Source organism: Staurois parvus, unplaced genomic scaffold (genome assembly GCF_062004578.1).
Source record: "Staurois parvus isolate SC_StPar_1 unplaced genomic scaffold, SC_StPar_1.0 ptg003064l, whole genome shotgun sequence".
NCBI classification, from domain to species: Eukaryota; Metazoa; Chordata; class Amphibia; order Anura; family Ranidae; genus Staurois; species Staurois parvus.
The window spans coordinates 72,578-97,649 of record NW_028320860.1 but is presented as its reverse complement, the minus strand read 5'-3'; the positions used below and the strand labels follow the sequence as shown (position 1 = coordinate 97,649).

Genomic DNA, 25,072 nt, shown 5'->3' with positions numbered 1-25,072 from the left:
ATGAGATCTGACATGTGACCAGCAGTGACGTAGCTCCTTTCCCTGTCTTATAAAGTATTGGGCCCCGGGGCCCCTACACAGTTCATAGAAAATCCTGCAGAACATCATAATGAAATCAGCGATTACTATCCTCATCTTGGGGGTCATCTTCATCTCCGGTAAGTAAAAACATTTCCTTCTTATACTGTTTGTCTTTCTAGCCGGGAGCCCATTTTATAACAATGTATTGTCTATGGAGAAATACATAAGATTGCCAAAAATATTGGGCCAGACCTCCACGTCATCTGATTCAGGTGTTCCAATCCCCTCCATATCATGTGATTCAGGTGTTCCAATCCCCTCCATATCATGTGATTCAGGTGTTCCAATCCCCTCCATGGACACAGGTGTATACAATCAAGCCCCTAGGCATGCAGACGGCTTTTACAAACATTGGTGAAAGAATGGGTCGCTCTCAGGAGCTCAGTGACTCCAAGCGTGGTCCCGTGATAGGTGGCCACCTGGGCAATAAGTCCATCCGTGACATTTCCTGGCTACTAAATATTCTACGCTGAACTGTTAGTGGGATTATAACAAAGTGGAAGCAACTGGGAACAACAGCCACTCAGCCATCAAGTGGTAGGCCACGTCACATGACAGGGCGGGGTCAGCGCATGCTGAAGCACACAGTGCGCAGAAGTCACCAACTGTCTGCAGAGTCAATAGCTAAAGACCTCCAAACTTGGTGTGGCCTTCAGATGAGCCCAACAACAGTGCGTAGAGAGCTCCATGGAAGGGGTTTCCAAGGCCGAGCAGCTGCATCCAAGCCTTCCATCACCAAGTGCAATGCAAAGCGTCGGATGCCGTGGTGTAAAGCACGCCGCCACTGGACTCTAGAGCGTGATTGGTCACTCCAGAGAACACGTCTCCAATCACGCTTCCCTGTCTGGCAATCCGATGGACGTGTCTGGGTTTTGGTGGTTGCCAGTAGAACGTTAATTGCCTGACTGCATTGTGCCCAGGGGCGGACTGACCATTTGGAAACTCGGGTACTGCCTGAGGGTACGGCGTCAAAGGATTTCTTGAGTTTGGGCAAGGACACTGGGGCCCCATGATCCCCTATTGCCCGGGGGCCCCATGAGTTGTCAGTTACTCCCCTGATTGTGCCAAGTGTAAAGTTTGATAGAAGGGAGATTATGGTGTGGGGTTGTTTTTTTAGTGGTGGGCTTGGCCTCCTAGTTCCAGTGAAGGGAGCTCTTAAGGTGACATATTGGACAATTTCATGCTCCCAACTTTGTGGGAAGAGTTTGGGGATGTCCCCTTCCTGTTCCAATGTGACTCCCCACCAGTGCACAAAGCAAGGTCCATAAAGACATGGAGGAGCCAGTTTGGGGTGGAGGAACTTGACTGTCCTGCACAGAGTCCTGACCTCAACCCCATAGAACACCTTTGGGATGAATTAGAGCGGAGACTGCGAGCCAGGCCTCCTCCCCCGACATCAGTGCCTGACCTGACAAATGTGCTTCTGGAAGAATGGTCCAACCTTCCCATAGACACCCTCCTAAACCTTGTGGACGGCCTTCCCAGAAGAGTTGAAGCTGTTATAGCTGCAAAGGGTGGGGCCAACTCAATATTGAACCCTACGGACTAAGACTGGGGGGCCCATGAAAGGTCATGTGTGTGGAAAGGTCGGGGCCAACTCAATATTGAACCCTACGGACTAAGACTGGGAGACCATTAAAGGTCATGTGTGTGGAAAGGGCGGGGCCAACTCAATATTGAACCCTACGGACTAAGACTGGGAGACCATTTAAGGTCATGTGTGTGGCAAGGGCGGGGCCAACTCAATATTGAACCCTACGGACTAAGACTGGGGGGCCATTAAAGGTCATGTGTGTGGAAAGGCCGGGGCCAATACTTTTGGCAATATATGTATGTATTCTTATAGAGAGTCACCTTCTGCATCCTTAGATTTTGTTCTGAATATTTGTTACTTTGTATTGAAACATCTGTCGGGAATAAATGAAAATGTTTCAATGATTCTGACTTCAATTTAAAAAATGATGTTGCAGTTTTAAAGAAACAATGTATAAAGTAAGAACAGAGAAGGATATATTGCTGGTGTGCAATCATTGAATGAACAACAAACAGCTACAAATATATAATCTTTGCTACTTCATTTTATAAGATACAAGATTTCTATACAAGAAAAAATCAAACACAGTGCAGGTCATGAAGCCGGGCTTTGTCTCATTACCAAATTCTCCCACATAGTAAGACCCCCTGAGCCCGCTATAATCATCACCCCCATATATGTCACCAATAACTGTATATATAGACATGATAATCCCGCATGATAAATTATAATCTGGTGACCCCTCTAGTGATATAAAGATCTATATAGAGGAATCAGGACCTCCTTCCTCCTGCTGGTGACCCCTCTAGTGATAGGATCTATATAGAGGAATCAGGACCTCCTTCCTCCTGCCGGTGACCCCTCTAGTGATAGATCTATATAGATGAATCGGGACCTCTTTCCTCCTGCTGGTGACCTCTCTAGTGATAGGATCTATATAGAGGAATCGGGACCTCCTTCCTCCTGCCGGTGACCCCTCTAGTGATATACAGATCTATATAGAGGAATCAGGACCTCCTTCCTCCTGCCGGTGACCCATCTAGTGATAGGATCTATATAGAGGAATCAGGACCTCCTTCCTCCTGCCGGTGACCCCTCTAGTGATAGGATCTATATAGAGGAATCAGGACCTCCTTCCTCCTGCCGGTGACCCCTCTAGTGATATAGAGATCTATATAGAGGAATCAGGACCTCCTTCCTCCTGCCGGTGACCCCTCTGGTGATAGATCTATATAGACGAATCGGGACCTCCTTCCTCCTGCTGGTGACCCCTCTAGTTATAGGATCTATATAGAGGAATCAGGACCTCCTTCCTCCTGCCGGTGACTCCTATAGTGATATACAGATCTATATAGAGGAATCAGGACCTCCTTCCTCCTGCCGGTGACCCCTCTAGTGATAGGATCTATATAGAGGAATCAGGACCTCCTTCCTCCTGCCGGTGACCCTTCTAGTGATAGGATCTATATAGAGGAATCAGGACCTCCTTCCTCCTGCCGGTGACCCCTCTAGTGATATAGAGATCTATATAGAGGAATCAGGACCTCCTTCCTCCTGCCGGTGACCCCTCTAGTGATAGATCTATATAGAGGAATCAGGACCTCCTTCCTCCTGCCGGTGACCCCTCTAGTGATAGGATCTATATAGAGGAATCGGGACCTCCTTCCTCCTGCCGGTGACCCCTCTAGTGATAGGATCTATATAGAGGAATCAGGACCTCCTTCCTCCTGCCGGTGACCCCTCTAGTGATAGGATCTATATAGAGGAATCAGGACCTCCTTCCTCCTGCCGGTGACCCCTCTAGTGATAGGATCTATATAGAGGAATCAGGACCTCCTTCCTCCTGCCGGTGACTCCTCTAGTGATATAAAGATCTATATAGACGAATCGGGACCCCCTTCCTCCAGCCGGTGACCCCTCTAGTGATAGGATCTATATAGAGGAATCAGGACCTCCTTCCTCCTGCCGGTGACCCCTCTAGTGATAGGATCTATATAGAGGAATCAGGACCTCCTTCCTCCTGCCGGTGACTCCTCTAGTGATATAAAGATCTATATAGACGAATCGGGACCTCCTTCCCCACAAAGAACACAAATTTTGTTTCCACCTCAGAGCAGAGTTGTCACTCTTCCATAGGCTGTGCTTTCTTGAACTACAGGGGGAGGAGAAGATTTTGCAGGGGGTGCGATTATCAGAATTGTCACTGCTGACTCATGAGCCTGTAGCTTGTCAATCATCACCTGGCAACACATAGTCCCGCCCTCCGCTTTCTAGATTGACACGTCTGTTACTGAATGGCCTCCCACTGCAAGCTGCAGTGTCTTAGAGGGGGAGCGTGTGAGACCCCAACGGAGGAGGATTTGGTTCAGTCAGTCAGTGGGGGAAAAGAGATTACTGTGGGGGGCCTTTCCCATGCAATGGGACTCCAATGCATTTTAACACACACCCTCACCGCTGCAATGAAACTTGATATATTCTGTGTTATAAAATGGGCAGCACAGTGTCAAAATGGTTAGCACTTCCACCTGGCAATACTAGGGTGTCAGTGGTTCAATTCCCAACTACGGAGCCACCTGCTTGGAGTTTGCATGTTCTCCTTGTGCCTGCGTGTGTTTCCTCCGGGTATTTCAGTTTCCTTCCACACTCCAAAGACATGGTTAATTAGCTCCTGTGTAAATTGTCCCTAGTATGTGTATGTATGAATGTGAGTTAGGGACCTTAGATTGTACGCTCCTCGGGGGCGGGGACTAATGTGAATGTACACTATATATGTAAAGCGCTGTGTAAATTGATGGCGCTATATAAGTACCTGAAATAAATTATAATTATCTTGTATGATTTTAAGCACCAACTAGTGGCCATATTGTGGTATTTGTTCTTAAATACCTTAATCCGGGGAAAAATAGAGAATTTTGGGCACTAAATGGCGCTTGTGATCATACGTGATAATTATACAACACAAAATACGAAAAGTCTCAGTGGAGCTGTGTGGATGGGGGTCACATTAGTTCAGCATACATTTTCTAGATATAGCCCCCGTGTTTCTTTAACAATGCCAAAAGTACAGAAATACACTTGTTGGTCCTGCCAGAAATCCACTGAGCTTCGAACTTCCTGTGAGCCAAAACCAGAAACAGTGTTGTCACACCTGTCAAGTTCTCTCCCTCTAGGCTGCAGAACTCCTCCTACTTTACTCCTCCCTATAACTTTAGGTGGAGGTGTTCTATAGTCCTGGGCAGGGCTGACAACACGGCTTGGGATTTCAGTGGGTGGGAGGCAGCGTGTTGTCAGCCCAGTAGAAGAGGTTGGAGGCTCCCTGTCTGTGTCCTGCTGATCTCTATGTTCTTCTAGGTGAGGCTCGGAAGTGCTGGTGGAGAACCTGTTCTATAAAAGGAGGATGTGAATCTTTAGCGAGACCCTGTGCAAAAGACGATGACGAATGCTTCAGATGGGGACCGGGAGGCTTTCTCGTGTGTAAGTATATTCTACATTTTTAGACCTGTGCTTATGTCTCACTCCAGCCCAGGGGCGGACTGACAACTCATGGGGCCCCCGGGCAATAGGGGATCATGGGGCCCCTGTGTCCTTGCCCAAACTCAAAAAAGCCTATGAAAAAGGTACCAGGGGCATCTCATGGGGCCCCCTACTGACCCCGGGCCCTCGGGCAGTGCCCGAGTTTCCAAATGGTCAGTCCGCCCCTGCTCCAGCTAATATTTTTATTTTTAAAGGTGACCCCTTCAGTCTTGCACAGATGTACTGGCTCCTCCCCTTCAGTCTTGCACAGGTGAACGGGCCCCTCCCCTTCAGTCTTGCACAGGTGTACCGGCTCCTCCCTTTAAGTCTTGCACAGGTGTACTGGCTCCTCCCCTTCAGTCTTGCACAGGTGTACCGGCTCCTCCCCTTCAGTCTTGCACAGTTGTTCAGGCTCTTCCTCTTCAGTCTTGCACAGGTGTATGGCCCCTCCCCTTCAGTCTTGCACAGGTGCACTGGCTCCTCCCCTGCACTATTGCATAGTTGTTCAGGCTCCTCCCCTTCAGTCTTGCACAGGTGTACCGGCTCCTCCCCTTCCGTCTTGCACAGGTGTACCGGCTCCTCCCCTTCAGTCTTGCACAGTTGTTCAGGCTCCTCCCCTTCAGTCTTGCACAGGTGTACTGGCTCCTCCCCTTCAGTCTTGCACAGGTGTACCGGCTCCTCCCTTTAAGTCTTGCACAGGTGTACTGGCTCCTCCCCTTCAGTCTTGCACAGGTGTATCGGCTCCTCCCCTTCAGTCTTGCACAGGTGTATGGCCCCTCCCCTTCAGTCTTGCACAGGTGCACTGGCTCCTCCCCTGCAGTATTGCATAGTTGTTCAGGCTCCTCCCCTTCAGTCTTGCACAGGTGTACCGGCTCCTCCCCTTCCGTCTTGCACAGGTGTACCGGCTCCTCCCCTTCAGTCTTGCACAGTTGTTCAGGCTCCTCCCCTTCAGTCTTGCACAGGTGTACTGGCTCCTCCCCTTCAGTCTTGCACAGGTGTACCGGCTCCTCCCCTTCAGTCTTGCACAGGTGTACTGGCTCCTCCCCTTCAGTCTTGCACAGGTGTACTGGCTCCTCCCCTTCAGTCTTGCACAGGTGTACTGGCTCCTCCCCTTCAGCCTTGCACAGGTGTACTGGCTCCTCCCCTGGTTATTCTGATATCACTGCACACTGGGAGCTTCTCACAATGTGCATTAGAAGCTGCAGCCAGTCACATAAAACCCGCCTCATTTCTTGGCTGGAGGATGTCCAACATCATCTACTGCTTTCTTCCCCAGCCTGACTGTCTCTGACCACGCCCCTCTTGTTCATTGGATTTGAGTTCTTTCTATCATAGATGCTCAGTATCACTTAGGGGAATTAACTATGCAAATACAGCCTGCCTAGGAATGCCCACTTCAAAGACTGACACCCGCCCATTAAAGCAATTTGCATAAAGAAGCACAGAGACCCAGTGATGACATCACCAGGTCTAACATAAGGTATGTCATTAAAACAGGTTTTACTTAATCTCTTTTTTCTGTCACTGACATACTGTATGTAGTAAATTGGTGGCGATGGGGGATGGGGGGGGGGTTACACGCACTCCTGGCAGTTGCAGCTGTGTGTAAATCTGACAAGCCAACTGTCAGAAGTCATATGGAAATGACCCAGTGGCTGTGCAGCTGCTGGATTGCTTCCACGCACCCCTGTGACTGCCGGTTCCTCCCCCACTCCTGCCCCTGAGATGTTTTCTAGGCTCCATGCACCCATCTGTGGACCCAGAACCAGCATGATGGGCTCCTAAAGGTAGAGAGGAGGGAGATCAGAGAACATCCTTCACTTATCTCCTCTTCCTACTAATGACCCAGAAGCAACGTGTACAATGTTACCTCCAGGCAGGGGTGGACTGACAACTCATGGGGCCCCCGGGCAATAGGAGATCATGGGGCCCCTGTGTCCTTGCCCAAACTCAAAAAAGCCTATGAAAAAGGTATCAGGGGCATCTCATGGGGCCCTCTACCAGGGGCGGACTGACAACTCATGGGGCCCCCAGGCAATAGGGGATCATGGGGCCCCTGCGTCCTTGTCCAAACTCAAAAAAGCCTATGAAAAAGGTACCAGGGACATCTCATGGGGCCCCCTACTGACCCCGGGCCCTTGGACAGTGCCCGAGTTTCCAAATGGTCAGTCCTCCCCTCCTTCCAGGTCTTGGAGTCACTTTCCTCAGCCAGTTTGGTCGGGGTTGATGCTAAAGGAACACAATCTGCACTCTATTAGCTTCACAGGAGGGCAGATGAGACATTTTGTCCTGTATGTGATGAAAAAAAAATGTAAACAATTAAAGCTACAAAAAGCACTTAAAATCCTACCCCCAAAAATGTTTGAAACCCCCCAACCCCCACATACACACATTTAGAACATAAATGCACATGCCTGAGGAGCACACGCAAAAAAACATTGATTGCACTACACGTTACATATCACTGCGCTGATTAACTGTGAACCTGGAAGTGACTTGATAGATGCAGCTGCACAGTTCATTAGTTGCATGGGGGGGGGGGTTTACCTTTGACCACTAATACTGGGGGGGAGGGGTTTACATTTTATGATCAGTGACCACCAGTGTGAGCAGGATAATAGTACTGACACCAGTGGAGGCTAATATTGTGTTCACTGACACCATCGTTAGAAGTTTTTGTTGTACCATTGCTGGGAGTGATACAAAAAATGCAGCAGGTCCCAAATTTTGGGTGTTGATGTGTGAAAACACTGCTATTGTTCCTCCCCCTGGAAGTGTTGGGGGGCACAGTTGAGACCCTCTATAATTTCAAGTTGACAGCCACCGCTTTAACCCCTTGAATACCAGGATGTTTATAAACATACCTTGGAAGACAAGGGGATAAATAGTACGCTAAAGTGATACTAATGTCTTGTTCATAGTTACCATCTCTGTGTAATGGTTGTGCACAGAGCAGCCCGGATCCTCCTTGTGACGGGAGTCACTTTGGGTGGGGAGCCATGGAACCCAGCTCACTTTGGAGAGGTGGGGGGACCCCTGTCTCAGCTCCCCATATCCCTCCTATGTGTCAGTCACCCTGTGCCTGTTAGGGGTACAGGGTGATCTGTCCTAATATTGTGTAGACATGTCTAAGAGATAGGTGGGGTTGTGGATTGTTTGGTGTTATGGGGCTGTATCCCATTGTTCTATTGTGTATCTTGCTTGGGAGCAAACTATTATGGGATGTATCTGTTTATGTGTATTGGCTTGGTGGGGGGTGTCTCCAGCAGCCCTCCCTCCTGATGGGACTGTTTGTTGGTGTGAAGTCTGAATACCTGTGTGTCTCTTGTTACTAAATGTAGATTTCCCTGCAGGGAGGGGGGATTGCCCTGCTCGGGATTGCCCTGCCCTGTGTCATTATGCAGGGAGGGGGGACTGTCCCCTGAGTGTATATATCTTGTATCTGTGTTCAAATAAACTACTCTACCTTCTGCTTACTTCAAATCTGTCGTCTGGATCTTGGGGTAACAACAGCCAGAATCACTGGTCTAATGTTCCAGAGCCTGAGAAGCAGCTTCTTGACAGAGATACCCAGTCGCAGGAGACCAGGGTCCATTACGCTCCTCTTCTCAGGTCCGCCCTGCAGTGCTGCTGGCCACTCCCTCCTGTCTGGTGCCCCCATGGCAAAAAGCTTGCTATGGGGGCCCCGGGCAAGCGCACGTCTATTCACATTCCATTCACACACAGAGTCGAGGCTTGGCTGATTGGCTCACCGGCTGCGATTGGCATCAGCATGAAACGGAGATCTGAAGCTGTTGTGGACAGCGCTGGATCAAAAGGGGGTTCAGGTAAGTGTTTAAGGGGGGGGCTGCAGCACACAGAAGGTTTTTCTACCTACCTGCATAGAATGGATGAAGGTAATACATCTGGAGCCTTTAGAACCACTTTGAATCCTGACTCACCAAATCGTTCTGTCGCTGATATTGAATCATTTCCTTTTATTAGACTCTAAGATTCTTTATATGACATTCTGTTGTGTTTCAGTTAGGGACGGCTGGGGGTGCACTAGGAAGAACAACTGTCAGCTAATGCAGAAAGTCAATCCCGCCACGCTGTGCTGCTTGGAGGACCTCTGTAATGCCTGAGCCGGAGATCCAGAAGAAGAGTGATGGGATGGAGGAGGAGATCATCGGGCCAATGCTGTGTTCATTCATTCCATCTCCTGCCTGATATATAAATCTCATCCTATATCCATCAATGTTCTATGATCTGCTCAGCACCTTCACAATACAAATCCTGTGCAGTGATATGTCAGAGTCCGACTGTTGAGTCCTAATCAATAATGTTATCAGATATCTGCAATCTTGTAAATCACGAATGATCTTCTAATTGTTTACATAAAATCTGCATAAAGTCCATTATAAATGAGAAGAAAAAAATGTGTGTGCCAAAGGCAGGCTGTGATTGGGAGAAGGTGTGCCAGAGTCAGGCTGTGATTGGGAGAGGGGGTGTGCCGGAGGCAGGCTGTGATTGGAAGGGGGTTTGTGCCGGAGGCAGGCTGTGATTGGAAGTGGGTGTGTGCCGGAGGCACGATGTGATTGGAAGGGGGTGTGTGCCAGAGGCACGATGTGATTGGAAGGGGGTGTGGGCCAGAGACAGGCTGTGATTAGGAGGGTGTGTGTGCTGGAGGCACGATGTGATTGGAAGGGGATGTGGGCCAGAGACAGGCTGTGATTAGGAGGGTGTGTGTGCTGGAGGCAGGATGTGATTGGAAGGGGGTGTGTACCAGAAGCAGGCTGTGATTGGAAGGGGGTGTGTTCCAGAGGCAGGCTGTGATTAGGAGGGGGTGTGTACCAGAGACAGGCTGTGATTGGAAGGAGATGTGTGCCAGAGGCAGGCTGTGATTGGAAGGGGGTGTGTGCCGGAGACAGGCTGTGATTGGTAGGGTGTGTGTGCCAGAGGCAGGCTGTGATTGGAAGAGGGTGTGTGCCGGAGGCAGGCTGTGATTGGAAGGGGGTTTGTGCCGGAGGCAGGCTGTGATTGGAAGGGGGTGTGTGCCAGAAGCAGGCTGTGATTGGAAGGGGGTTTGTGCCGGAGGCAGGCTGTGATTGGAAGTGGGTGTGTGCCGGAGGCAGGCTGTGATTGGAAGGGGGTTTGTGCCGGAGGCAGGCTGTGATTGGAAGTGGGTGTGTGCCGGAGGCAGGCTGTGATTGGAAGTGAGTGTGTGCCGGAGGCACGCTGTGATTGGAAGGGGTGTGTGTGCCAGAGGCAGGCTGTGATTGGGAGGGTGTGATGGCTGAACAAACTCCCCAATCCAGGCATGCTATCTGTCTGCACAGAGTCTTGTACTTCTGAATGGCAGCCAAAGATGCAAACTGACCACCTAACACAGATCAGCTTCTGTACTTCGTGTGGTCAGTTTAGAACAAGGAAGAAAGCCGACTGGCAGCATCAACCAGGAACTTCAGATGGAAGAACGTCATGAAAATGAGACTGTGATTTTAAAAAAAACACAGATTAGAACACACGCATAGAAAAAAATATAAAATTTGGGGTAGAAATATGTAAAATTGTATCATTGTTTCCAATTATTTCTAGCTTACTTGTGTTGTTCTGAACTATCTAGAAGTTTGTAAACGGACTTTGTGAAGATTTGTTGCCGTAAGTGAACAACAAGAGAAATACACGGCAATAAATAAGTAATATGCTGCAGAAACAATCGTTACCATAAAGCACAACCCCTTCAGAGACCGGTCCTGGGCCGCCCTGACTAGGGGAGATATACTGTAGTTCAGTGTTTCTCAATCTTTTTTTTAGTCAAGACACCCTTTAAAATGATGGACAGTCCTGAGGCGCCCATTCTAGAATGTGGAAAACGATTCCAATAGTTGTATATAACGCAGCAACATCCACACATGGAGGACACCCAACATTAGAGGGGATTTATTAATCCAAAACAAATACACTTTTGCACACTGGTACTGACTAGTATTCCAATGTTTCTCTCCTCCATCAGTTTTTCTCCATCACTGAGCTAATGTAACCCCAGCACTGACAGAGAGGGGCAGAGGAGGGGCAAACTAGGATGCTGTGCAGGCAGCTGACATCCTCCTTATCAACTGATGATGTCATTGGTTGTCAGGACGCCGGCGGCTAGAAGGTTGTAATGGTGCACAATGAAAACCTGGGGCTTTGTGTATCTAAAAGACAGGCTTGTTCCACCTGTCGGCTTGTATATAAGTTTTGGGCAATTTTTGGACATTTTGCCAAGGCACCCCTGAAGAAACCTTAAGGCACCCCAGGATGTCTGGGTACCCAGGTTGAGAAAGGCTTCTGTAGTTACATAGTTTTTCAGATTGAGAAAACCACCCCACTAGTCCATCTAGTTCACCCCCCCCAAAAAAACTTTAAAAACCTCCATATACAGAGTCCTATATACACAGTTGATCCAGAGGAAGATAAAGTTCCCATTAAAACAAAAACCAATTTTCTCCAAAGGGGGAAAATATTCTAGCTTGATTCCCGAGGTGGCAAAAAGATGTTCCATGAATCAACTTCCCAAAACCCCCCTGCCCCCGAGGGGGTCAACTAAAAATATTAATCAGAAATAAAAGTGCGTCCTTCTCCTTTATGATGGTCTTAAAGAGAAAAACAAGTTCACTATATGGACCACCTACATGTATTATACATGGAGATCATATCCCCCTTATGTATTATACATGGTGATTATATCCCCCTTATGTATTATACATGAAGATCATATCCTCCCTTATGTATTATACATGGAGATCATATCCCCCTTATGTATTATACATGGTGATCATATCCCCCTTATGTATTATACATGGAGATCATATCCCCCCCTTATGTATTATACATGGAGATCATATCCCCCTTATGTATTATACATGGTGATTATATCCCCCCTTATGTATTATACATGGAGATCATATCCTCCCTTATGTATTATACATGGAGATCATATCCCCCTTATGTATTATACATGGTGATCATATCCCCCTTACGTATTATACATGGAGATCATATCCCCCTTATGTATTATACATGGAGATAATATCCCCCCCTTATGTATTATATATGGAGATCATATCCCCCCTTATGTATTATACATGGAGATCACATCCCCCCTTATGTATTATACATGGAGATCATTGCCCCCTTATGTATTATACATGGAGATCATATCCCCCCTTATGTATTATACATGGAGATCATACCCCCCCCTTATGTATTATACATAGAGATCATATCCCCCCTTATGTATTATACATAGAGATCATATCCCCCCTTATGTATTATACATGGAGATCACATCCCCCCTTATGTATTATACATGGAGATCATTGCCCCCTTATGTATTATACATGGAGATCATATCCCCCTTATGTATTATAAATGGAGATCATATCCCCCCTTATGTATTATACATAGAGATCATATCCCCCCTTATGTATTATACATAGAGATCATACCCCCCCCCTTATAAATTATACATAGAGATCATATCCCCCCTTATGTATTATACATGGAGATCATTGCCCCCCTTATGTATTATGCATAGAGATCATATCCCCCCTTATGTATTATACATGGAGATCATATCCCCCCTTATGTATTATACATGGAGATCATATCCCCCCTTATGTATTATACATGGAGATCATCTCCCCCTTATGTATTATACATGGAGATCATATCCCCCCTTATGTATTATACATGGAGATCATATCCCCCCTTATGTATAATACATGGAGATCATATCCCCCCTTATGTATTATACATGGAGATCATATTCCCCCTTATGTATTATACATGGTGATCATATCCCCCTTATGTATTATACATGGAGATCATATCCCCCCTTATGTATAATACATGGAGATCATATCCCCCTTATGTATTATACATGGTGATCATATCCCCCTTATGTATTATACATGGAGATCATATCCCCCCTTATGTATAATACATGGAGATCATATCCCCCCTTATGTATTATACATGGAGATCATATCCCCCCTTATGTATAATACATGGAGATCATATCCCCCCTTATGTATTATACATGGAGATCATATTCCCCCTTATGTATTATACATGGTGATCATATCCCCCTTATGTATTATACATGGAGATCATATCCCCCCTTATGTATAATACATGGAGATCATATCCCCCCTTATGTATTATACATGGAGATCATATCCCCCCTTATGTATAATACATGGAGATCATATCCCCCCTTATGTATTATACATGGAGATCATATTCCCCCTTATGTATTATACATGGTGATCATATCCCCCTTATGTATTATACATGGAGATCATATCCCTCCTTATGTATTATACATGGTGATCATATCCCCCCTTATGTATAATACATGGAGATCATATCCCCCCTTATGTATTATACATGGTGATCATATCCCCCTTATGTATTATACATGGAGATCATATCCCCCCTTATGTATAATACATGGAGATCATATCCCCCTTATGTATTATACATGGAGATTATATTCCCCCTTATGTATTATACATGGAGATCATATCCCCCCTTATGTATTATACATGGAGATCATATCCTCCCTTATGTATTATACATGGAGATCATATCCCCCTTATGTATTATACATGGAGATCATATCCCCCCTTATGTATTATACATGGAGATCATATCCCCCCTTATGTATTATACATGGAGATCATATCCCCCCTTATGTATTATACATGGAGATCATATCACCCCTTATGTATTATACATGGAGATCATATCCCCCCTTATGTATTATACATGGAGATCATATCACCCCTTATGTATTATACATGGTGATCATATCCCCCTTATGTATTATACATGGAGATCATATCCCCCTTATGTATTATACATGGAGATCATATCCCCCTTATGTATAATACATGGAGATCATATCCCCCCTTATGTATTATACATGGTGATCATATCCCCCTTATGTATTATACATGGTGATCATATCCCCCTTATGTATTATACATGGAGATCATATTCCCCTTATGTATTATACATGGAGATCATATCCCCCTTATGTATAATACATGGAGATCATATCCCCCCTTATGTATTATACATGGTGATCATATCCCCCTTATGTATTATACATGGAGATCATATCCCCCCTTATGTATAATACATGGAGATCATATCCCCCTTATGTATTATACATGGAGATCATATCCCCCTTATGTATTATACATGGAGATCATATTCCCCTTATGTATTATACATGGAGATCATATCCCCCCCTTATGTATTATACATGGAGATCATATCCCCCCTTATGTATTATACATGGAGATCATATCACCCCTTATGTATTATACATAGAGATCATATCCCCCCTTATGTATTATACATGGAGATCATATCCCCCTTATGTATTATACATAGAGATCATATCCCCCCTTATGTATTATACATGGGGATCATATCCCCCTTATGTATTATACATGGTGATCATATCCCCCCTTATGTATTATACATGGAGATCATATCCCTCCTTATGTATTATACATGGAGATCATATCCCCCCTTATGTATTATACATGGAGATCATATCCCCCCTTATGTATTATACATGGAGATCGTATCCCCCTTATGTATTATACATGGAGATCATATCTCCCCTTATGTATTATACATGGAGATCATATCCCCCCTTATGTATTATACATGGTGATCATATCCCCCCTTATGTATTATACATGGAGATCATGTCCCCCCCTTATGTATTATACATGGAGATCATATCCCCCTTATGTATTATACATGGAGATCATATCCCCCCTTATGTATTATACATGGAGATCATATCCCCCCCCCTTATGTATTATACATGGAGATCATATCCCCCCTTATGTATAATACATGGAGATCATATCCCCCCTTATGTATAATACATGGAGATCATATCCCCCCTTATGCATTATACATGGAGATCTCATCCCCTTTATGTATTATACATGGAGATCATATCCCCCCTTATGTATTATACATGGAGATTATATCCCCCTTATGTATTATACATGGAGATCATATCCCCCCTTATGTATTATACATGGAGATCATATCCCCCCTTATGTATTATACATGGAGATCATATCCCCCCCTTATGTATTATACATGGAGATCATATCCCCCTTATATATTATACATGGAGATCATATCCCCCTTATGTATTATATATGGAGATCATATCCCCCTTATGTATAATACATGGAGATCATATCCCCCCTTATGTATTATACATGGTGATCATATCCCCCTTATGTATTATACATGGTGATCATATCCCCCTTATGTATTATACATGGAGATCATATTCCCCTTATGTATTATACATGGAGATCATATCCCCCTTATGTATAATACATGGAGATCATATCCCCCCTTATGTATTATACATGGAGATCATATCACCCCTTATGTATTATACATGGAGATCATATCCCCCCTTATGTATTATACATGGAGATCATATCACCCCTTATGTATTATACATGGTGATCATATCCCCCTTATGTATTATACATGGAGATCATATCCCCCTTATGTATTATACATGGAGATCATATCCCCCTTATGTATAATACATGGAGATCATATCCCCCCTTATGTATTATACATGGTGATCATATCCCCCTTATGTATTATACATGGTGATCATATCCCCCTTATGTATTATACATGGAGATCATATTCCCCTTATGTATTATACATGGAGATCATATCCCCCTTATGTATAATACATGGAGATCATATCCCCCCTTATGTATTATACATGGTGATCATATCCCCCTTATGTATTATACATGGAGATCATATCCCCCCTTATGTATAATACATGGAGATCATATCCCCCTTATGTATTATACATGGAGATCATATCCCCCTTATGTATTATACATGGAGATCATATTCCCCTTATGTATTATACATGGAGATCATAACCCCCCCTTATGTATTATACATGGAGATCATATCCCCCCTTATGTATTATACATGGAGATCATATCACCCCTTATGTATTATACATAGAGATCATATCCCCCCTTATGTATTATACATGGAGATCATATCCCCCTTATGTATTATACATAGAGATCATATCCCCCCTTATGTATTATACATGGGGATCATATCCCCCTTATGTATTATACATGGTGATCATATCCCCCCTTATGTATTATACATGGAGATCATATCCCTCCTTATGTATTATACATGGAGATCATATCCCCCCTTATGTATTATACATGGAGATCATATCCCCCCTTATGTATTATACATGGAGATCGTATCCCCCTTATGTATTATACATGGAGATCATATCTCCCCTTATGTATTATACATGGAGATCATATCCCCCCTTATGTATTATACATGGTGATCATATCCCCCCTTATGTATTATACATGGAGATCATGTCCCCCCCTTATGTATTATACATGGAGATCATATCCCCCTTATGTATTATACATGGAGATCATATCCCCCCTTATGTATTATACATGGAGATCATATCCCCCCCCCTTATGTATTATACATGGAGATCATATCCCCCCTTATGTATAATACATGGAGATCATATCCCCCCTTATGTATAATACATGGAGATCATATCCCCCCTTATGCATTATACATGGAGATCTCATCCCCTTTATGTATTATACATGGAGATCATATCCCCCCTTATGTATTATACATGGAGATTATATCCCCCTTATGTATTATACATGGAGATCATATCCCCCCTTATGTATTATACATGGAGATCATATCCCCCCTTATGTATTATACATGGAGATCATATCCCCCCCTTATGTATTATACATGGAGATCATATCCCCCTTATATATTATACATGGAGATCATATCCCCCTTATGTATTATATATGGAGATCATATCCCCCCTTATGTATTATATATGGAGATCATATCCCCCCTTATGTATTATATATAGAGATCATATCCCCCCTTATGTATTATACATGGTGATCATATCCCCCCTTATGTATTATACATGGAGATTATATCCCCCTTATGTATTATAAATGGAGATCATATCCCTCCTTATGTATTATACATGGTGATCATATCCCCCCTTATGTATTATACATGGAGATCATATCCCCCCTTATGTATTATATATGGAGATCATATCCCCCCTTATGTATTATACATGGAGATCATATCCCCCCTTATGTATTATACTTGGATATCATATCCCCCCTTATGTATTATACATGGTGATCATATCCCCACTTATGTATTATACATGGAGATCATATCCCCCCCTTATGTATTATACATGGAGATCATATCCCCCCTTATGTATTATACATGGAGATCATATCCCCCCCTTATGTATTATACATGGGGATCATATCCCCCTTATGTATTATACATGGTGATCATATCCCCCCTTATGTATTATACATGGAGATCATATTCCTCCTTATGTATTATACGTGGAGATCATATCCCCCCTTATGTATTATACATGGAGATCATATCCCCCCTTATGTATTATACATGGAGATCATATCCCCCTTATGTATTATACATGGAGATCATATCCCCCTTATGTATTATACATGGAGATCGTATCCCCCTTATGTATTATACATGGAGATCATATCTCCCCTTATGTATTATACATGGAGATCATATCCCCCCTTATGTATTATACATGGTGATCATATCCCCCCTTATGTATTATACATGGAGATCATGTCCCCCCCTTATGTATTATACATGGAGATCATATCCCCCTTATGTATTATACATGGAGATCATATCCCCCCTTATGTATTATACATGGAGATCATATCCCCCCCCCTTATGTATTATACATGGAGATCATATCCCCCCTTATGTATAATACATGGAGATCATATCCCCCCTTATGTATAATACATGGAGATCATATCCCCCCTTATGCATTATACATGGAGATCTCATCCCCTTTATGTATTATACATGGAGATCATATCCCCCCTTATGTATTATACATGGAGATTATATCCCCCTTATGTATTATACATGGAGATCATATCCCCCTTATGTATTATACATGGAGATCATATCCCCCCCTTATGTATTATACATGGAGATCATATCCCCCTTATATATTATACATGGAGATCATATCCCCCTTATGTATTATATATGGAGATCATATCCCCCCTTATGTATTATATATGGAGATCATATCCCCCCTTATGTATTATACATGGAGATCATATCCCCCCTTATGTATAATACATGGAGATCATATCCCCCCTTATGTATTATACATGGAGATCATATTCCCCTTATGTATTATACATGGAGATCATATCCCTCCTTATGTATTATACATGGTGATCATATCCCCCCTTATGTATAATACATGGAGATCATATCCCCCCTTATGTATTATACATGGTGATCATATCCCCCTTATGTATTATACATGGAGATCATATCCCCCCTTATGTATAATACATGGAGATCATATCCCCCTTATGTATTATACATGGAGATCATATTCCCCCCTTATGTATTATACATGGAGATCATATCCCCCCTTATGTATTATACATGGAGATCATATCCCCCCTTATGTATTATACATGGAGATCATATCCCCCCTTATGTATTATACATGGAGATCATATCACCCCTTATGTATTATACATGGAGATCATATCCCCCCTTATGTATTATACATGGAGATCATATCACCCCTTATGTATTATACATGGTGATCATATCCCCCTTATGTATTATACATGGAGATCATATCCCCCTTATGTATTATACATGGAGATCATATCCCCCCTTATGTATTATACATGGAGATCATATCACCCCTTATGTATTATACATGGAGATCATATCCCCCCTTATGTATTATACATGGAGATCATATCACCCCTTATGTATTATACATGGTGATCATATCCCCCTTATGTATTATACATGGAGATCATATCCCCCTTATGTATTATACATGGAGATCATATCCCCCCTTATGTATAATACATGGAGATCATATCCCCCCTTATGTATTATACATGGAGATCATATTCCCCTTATGTATTATACATGGAGATCATATCCCCCTTATGTATAATACATGGAGATCATATCCCCCCTTATGTATTATACATGGTGATCATATCCCCCTTATGTATTATACATGGAGATCATATCCCCCCTTATGTATAATACATGGAGATCATATCCCCCTTATGTATTATACATGGAGATCATATCCCCCTTATGTATTATACATGGAGATCATATTCCCCTTATGTATTATACATGGAGATCATATCCCCCCCTTATGTATTATACATGGAGATCATATCCCCCCTTATGTATTATACATGGAGATCATATCACCCCTTATGTATTATACATAGAGATCATATCCCCCCTTATGTATTATACATGGAGATCATATCCCCCTTATGTATTATACATAGAGATCATATCCCCCCTTATGTATTATACATGGGGATCATATCCCCCTTATGTATTATACATGGTGATCATATCCCCCCTTATGTATTATACATGGAGATCATATCCCTCCTTATGTATTATACGTGGAGATCATATCCCCCCTTATGTATTATACATGGAGATCATATCCCCCCTTATGTATTATACATGGAGATCATATCCCCCTTTATGTATTATACATGGAGATCGTATCCCCCTTATGTATTATACATGGAGATCATATCTCCCCTTATGTATTATACATGGAGATCATATCCCCCCTTATGTATTATACATGGTGATCATATCCCCCCTTATGTATTATACATGGAGATCATGTCCCCCCCTTATGTATTATACATGGAGATCATATCCCCCTTATGTATTATACATGGAGATCATATCCCCCCTTATGTATTATATATGGAGATCATATCCCCCCTTATGTATTATATATGGAGATCATATCCCCCCTTATGTATTATACATGGTGATCATATCCCCCCTTATGTATTATACATGGAGATTATATCCCCCTTATGTATTATAAATGGAGATCATATCCCTCCTTATGTATTATACATGGTGATCATATCCCCCCTTATGTATTATACATGGAGATCATATCCCCCCTTATGTATTATACATGGTGATCATATCCCCCTTATGTATTATACATGGAGATCATATCCCCCCTTATGTATAATACATGGAGATCATATCCCCCTTATGTATTATACATGGAGATTATATTCCCCCCTTATGTATTATACATGGAGATCATATCCCCCCTTATGTATTATACATGGAGATCATATCCTCCCTTATGTATTATACATGGAGATCATATCCCCCTTATGTATTATACATGGAGATCATATCCCCCCTTATGTATTATACATGGAGATCATATCCCCCCTTATGTATTATACATGGAGATCATATCCCCCCTTATGTATTATACATGGAGATCATATCACCCCTTATGTATTATACATGGAGATCATATCCCCCCTTATGTATTATACATGGAGATCATATCACCCCTTATGTATTATACATGGTGATCATATCCCCCTTATGTATTATACATGGAGATCATATCCCCCTTATGTATTATACATGGAGATCATATCCCCCTTATGTATAATACATGGAGATCATATCCCCCCTTATGTATTATACATGGTGATCATATCCCCCTTATGTATTATACATGGTGATCATATCCCCCTTATGTATTATACATGGAGATCATATTCCCCTTATGTATTATACATGGAGATCATATCCCCCTTATGTATAATACATGGAGATCATATCCCCCCTTATGTATTATACATGGTGATCATATCCCCCTTATGTATTATACATGGAGATCATATCCCCCCTTATGTATAATACATGGAGATCATATCCCCCTTATGTATTATACATGGAGATCATATCCCCCTTATGTATTATACATGGAGATCATATTCCCCTTATGTATTATACATGGAGATCATATCCCCCCCTTATGTATTATACATGGAGATCATATCCCCCCTTATGTATTATACATGGAGATCATATCACCCCTTATGTATTATACATAGAGATCATATCCCCCCTTATGTATTATACATGGAGATCATATCCCCCTTATGTATTATACATAGAGATCATATACCCCCTTATGTATTATACATGGGGATCATATCCCCCTTATGTATTATACATGGTGATCATATCCCCCCTTATGTATTATACATGGAGATCATATCCCTCCTTATGTATTATACATGGAGATCATATCCCCCCTTATGTATTATACATGGAGATCATATCCCCCCTTATGTATTATACATGGAGATCGTATCCCCCTTATGTATTATACATGGAGATCATATCTCCCCTTATGTATTATACATGGAGATCATATCCCCCCTTATGTATTATACATGGTGATCATATCCCCCCTTATGTATTATACATGGAGATCATGTCCCCCCCTTATGTATTATACATGGAGATCATATCCCCCTTATGTATTATACATGGAGATCATATCCCCCCTTATGTATTATACATGGAGATCATATCCCCCCCCCTTATGTATTATACATGGAGATCATATCCCCCCTTATGTATAATACATGGAGATCATATCCCCCCTTATGTATAATACATGGAGATCATATCCCCCCTTATGCATTATACATGGAGATCTCATCCCCTTTATGTATTATACATGGAGATCATATCCCCCCTTATGTATTATACATGGAGATTATATCCCCCTTATGTATTATACATGGAGATCATATCCCCCCTTATGTATTATACATGGAGATCATATCCCCCCTTATGTATTATACATGGAGATCATATCCCCCCCTTATGTATTATACATGGAGATCATATCCCCCTTATATATTATACATGGAGATCATATCCCCCTTATGTATTATATATGGAGATCATATCCCCCTTATGTATAATACATGGAGATCATATCCCCCCTTATGTATTATACATGGTGATCATATCCCCCTTATGTATTATACATGGTGATCATATCCCCCTTATGTATTATACATGGAGATCATATTCCCCTTATGTATTATACATGGAGATCATATCCCCCTTATGTATAATACATGGAGATCATATCCCCCCTTATGTATTATACATGGAGATCATATCACCCCTTATGTATTATACATGGAGATCATATCCCCCCTTATGTATTATACATGGAGATCATATCACCCCTTATGTATTATACATGGTGATCATATCCCCCTTATGTATTATACATGGAGATCATATCCCCCTTATGTATTATACATGGAGATCATATCCCCCTTATGTATAATACATGGAGATCATATCCCCCCTTATGTATTATACATGGTGATCATATCCCCCTTATGTATTATACATGGTGATCATATCCCCCTTATGTATTATACATGGAGATCATATTCCCCTTATGTATTATACATGGAGATCATATCCCCCTTATGTATAATACATGGAGATCATATCCCCCCTTATGTATTATACATGGTGATCATATCCCCCTTATGTATTATACATGGAGATCATATCCCCCCTTATGTATAATACATGGAGATCATATCCCCCTTATGTATTATACATGGAGATCATATCCCCCTTATGTATTATACATGGAGATCATATTCCCCTTATGTATTATACATGGAGATCATATCCCCCCCTTATGTATTATACATGGAGATCATATCCCCCCTTATGTATTATACATGGAGATCATATCACCCCTTATGTATTATACATAGAGATCATATCCCCCCTTATGTATTATACATGGAGATCATATCCCCCTTATGTATTATACATAGAGATCATATCCCCCCTTATGTATTATACATGGGGATCATATCCCCCTTATGTATTATACATGGTGATCATATCCCCCCTTATGTATTATACATGGAGATCATATCCCTCCTTATGTATTATACATGGAGATCATATCCCCCCTTATGTATTATACATGGAGATCATATCCCCCCTTATGTATTATACATGGAGATCGTATCCCCCTTATGTATTATACATGGAGATCATATCTCCCCTTATGTATTATACATGGAGATCATATCCCCCCTTATGTATTATACATGGTGATCATATCCCCCCTTATGTATTATACATGGAGATCATGTCCCCCCCTTATGTATTATACATGGAGATCATATCCCCCTTATGTATTATACATGGAGATCATATCCCCCCTTATGTATTATACATGGAGATCATATCCCCCCCCCTTATGTATTATACATGGAGATCATATCCCCCCTTATGTATAATACATGGAGATCATATCCCCCCTTATGTATAATACATGGAGATCATATCCCCCCTTATGCATTATACATGGAGATCTCATCCCCTTTATGTATTATACATGGAGATCATATCCCCCCTTATGTATTATACATGGAGATTATATCCCCCTTATGTATTATACATGGAGATCATATCCCCCCTTATGTATTATACATGGAGATCATATCCCCCCTTATGTATTATACATGGAGATCATATCCCCCCCTTATGTATTATACATGGAGATCATATCCCCCTTATATATTATACATGGAGATCATATCCCCCTTATGTATTATATATGGAGATCATATCCCCCCTTATGTATTATATATGGAGATCATATCCCCCCTTATGTATTATATATAGAGATCATATCCCCCCTTATGTATTATACATGGTGATCATATCCCCCCTTATGTATTATACATGGAGATTATATCCCCCTTATGTATTATAAATGGAGATCATATCCCTCCTTATGTATTATACATGGTGATCATATCCCCCCTTATGTATTATACATGGAGATCATATCCCCCCTTATGTATTATACATGGAGATCATATCCCCCCTTATGTATTATACTTGGATATCATATCCCCCCTTATGTATTATACATGGTGATCATATCCCCACTTATGTATTATACATGGAGATCATATCCCCCCCTTATGTATTATACATGGAGATCATATCCCCCCTTATGTATTATACATGGAGATCATATCCCCCCCTTATGTATTATACATGGGGATCATATCCCCCTTATGTATTATACATGGTGATCATATCCCCCCTTATGTATTATACATGGAGATCATATTCCTCCTTATGTATTATACGTGGAGATCATATCCCCCCTTATGTATTATACATGGAGATCATATCCCCCCTTATGTATTATACATGGAGATCATATCCCCCTTATGTATTATACATGGAGATCATATCCCCCTTATGTATTATACATGGAGATCGTATCCCCCTTATGTATTATACATGGAGATCATATCTCCCCTTATGTATTATACATGGAGATCATATCCCCCCTTATGTATTATACATGGTGATCATATCCCCCCTTATGTATTATACATGGAGATCATGTCCCCCCCTTATGTATTATACATGGAGATCATATCCCCCTTATGTATTATACATGGAGATCATATCCCCCCTTATGTATTATACATGGAGATCATATCCCCCCCCCTTATGTATTATACATGGAGATCATATCCCCCCTTATGTATAATACATGGAGATCATATCCCCCCTTATGTATAATACATGGAGATCATATCCCCCCTTATGCATTATACATGGAGATCTCATCCCCTTTATGTATTATACATGGAGATCATATCCCCCCTTATGTATTATACATGGAGATTATATCCCCCTTATGTATTATACATGGAGATCATATCCCCCTTATGTATTATACATGGAGATCATATCCCCCCCTTATGTATTATACATGGAGATCATATCCCCCTTATATATTATACATGGAGATCATATCCCCCTTATGTATTATATATG

General features: G+C 42.2%; 1 long non-coding RNA gene across 2 annotated transcripts in view; it reads left to right on the top strand.

Moving 5' to 3' along the window:
* Window positions 1-25,072, top strand: part of LOC149428647 (uncharacterized) — a 38,093-nt gene continuing 13,021 nt past the window's right edge. Inside the window, exons 1-3 of one of the 2 annotated variants that reach the window (XR_016310701.1) lie at window positions 1-158; window positions 4,967-5,089; window positions 9,152-9,416. This is a non-coding gene — a long non-coding RNA (uncharacterized LOC149428647). Of the gene's footprint in view, window positions 159-4,966; window positions 5,090-9,151; window positions 9,417-25,072 lie in introns of those variants that run through there. The other variant, XR_016310702.1, reaches the window with a different exon arrangement.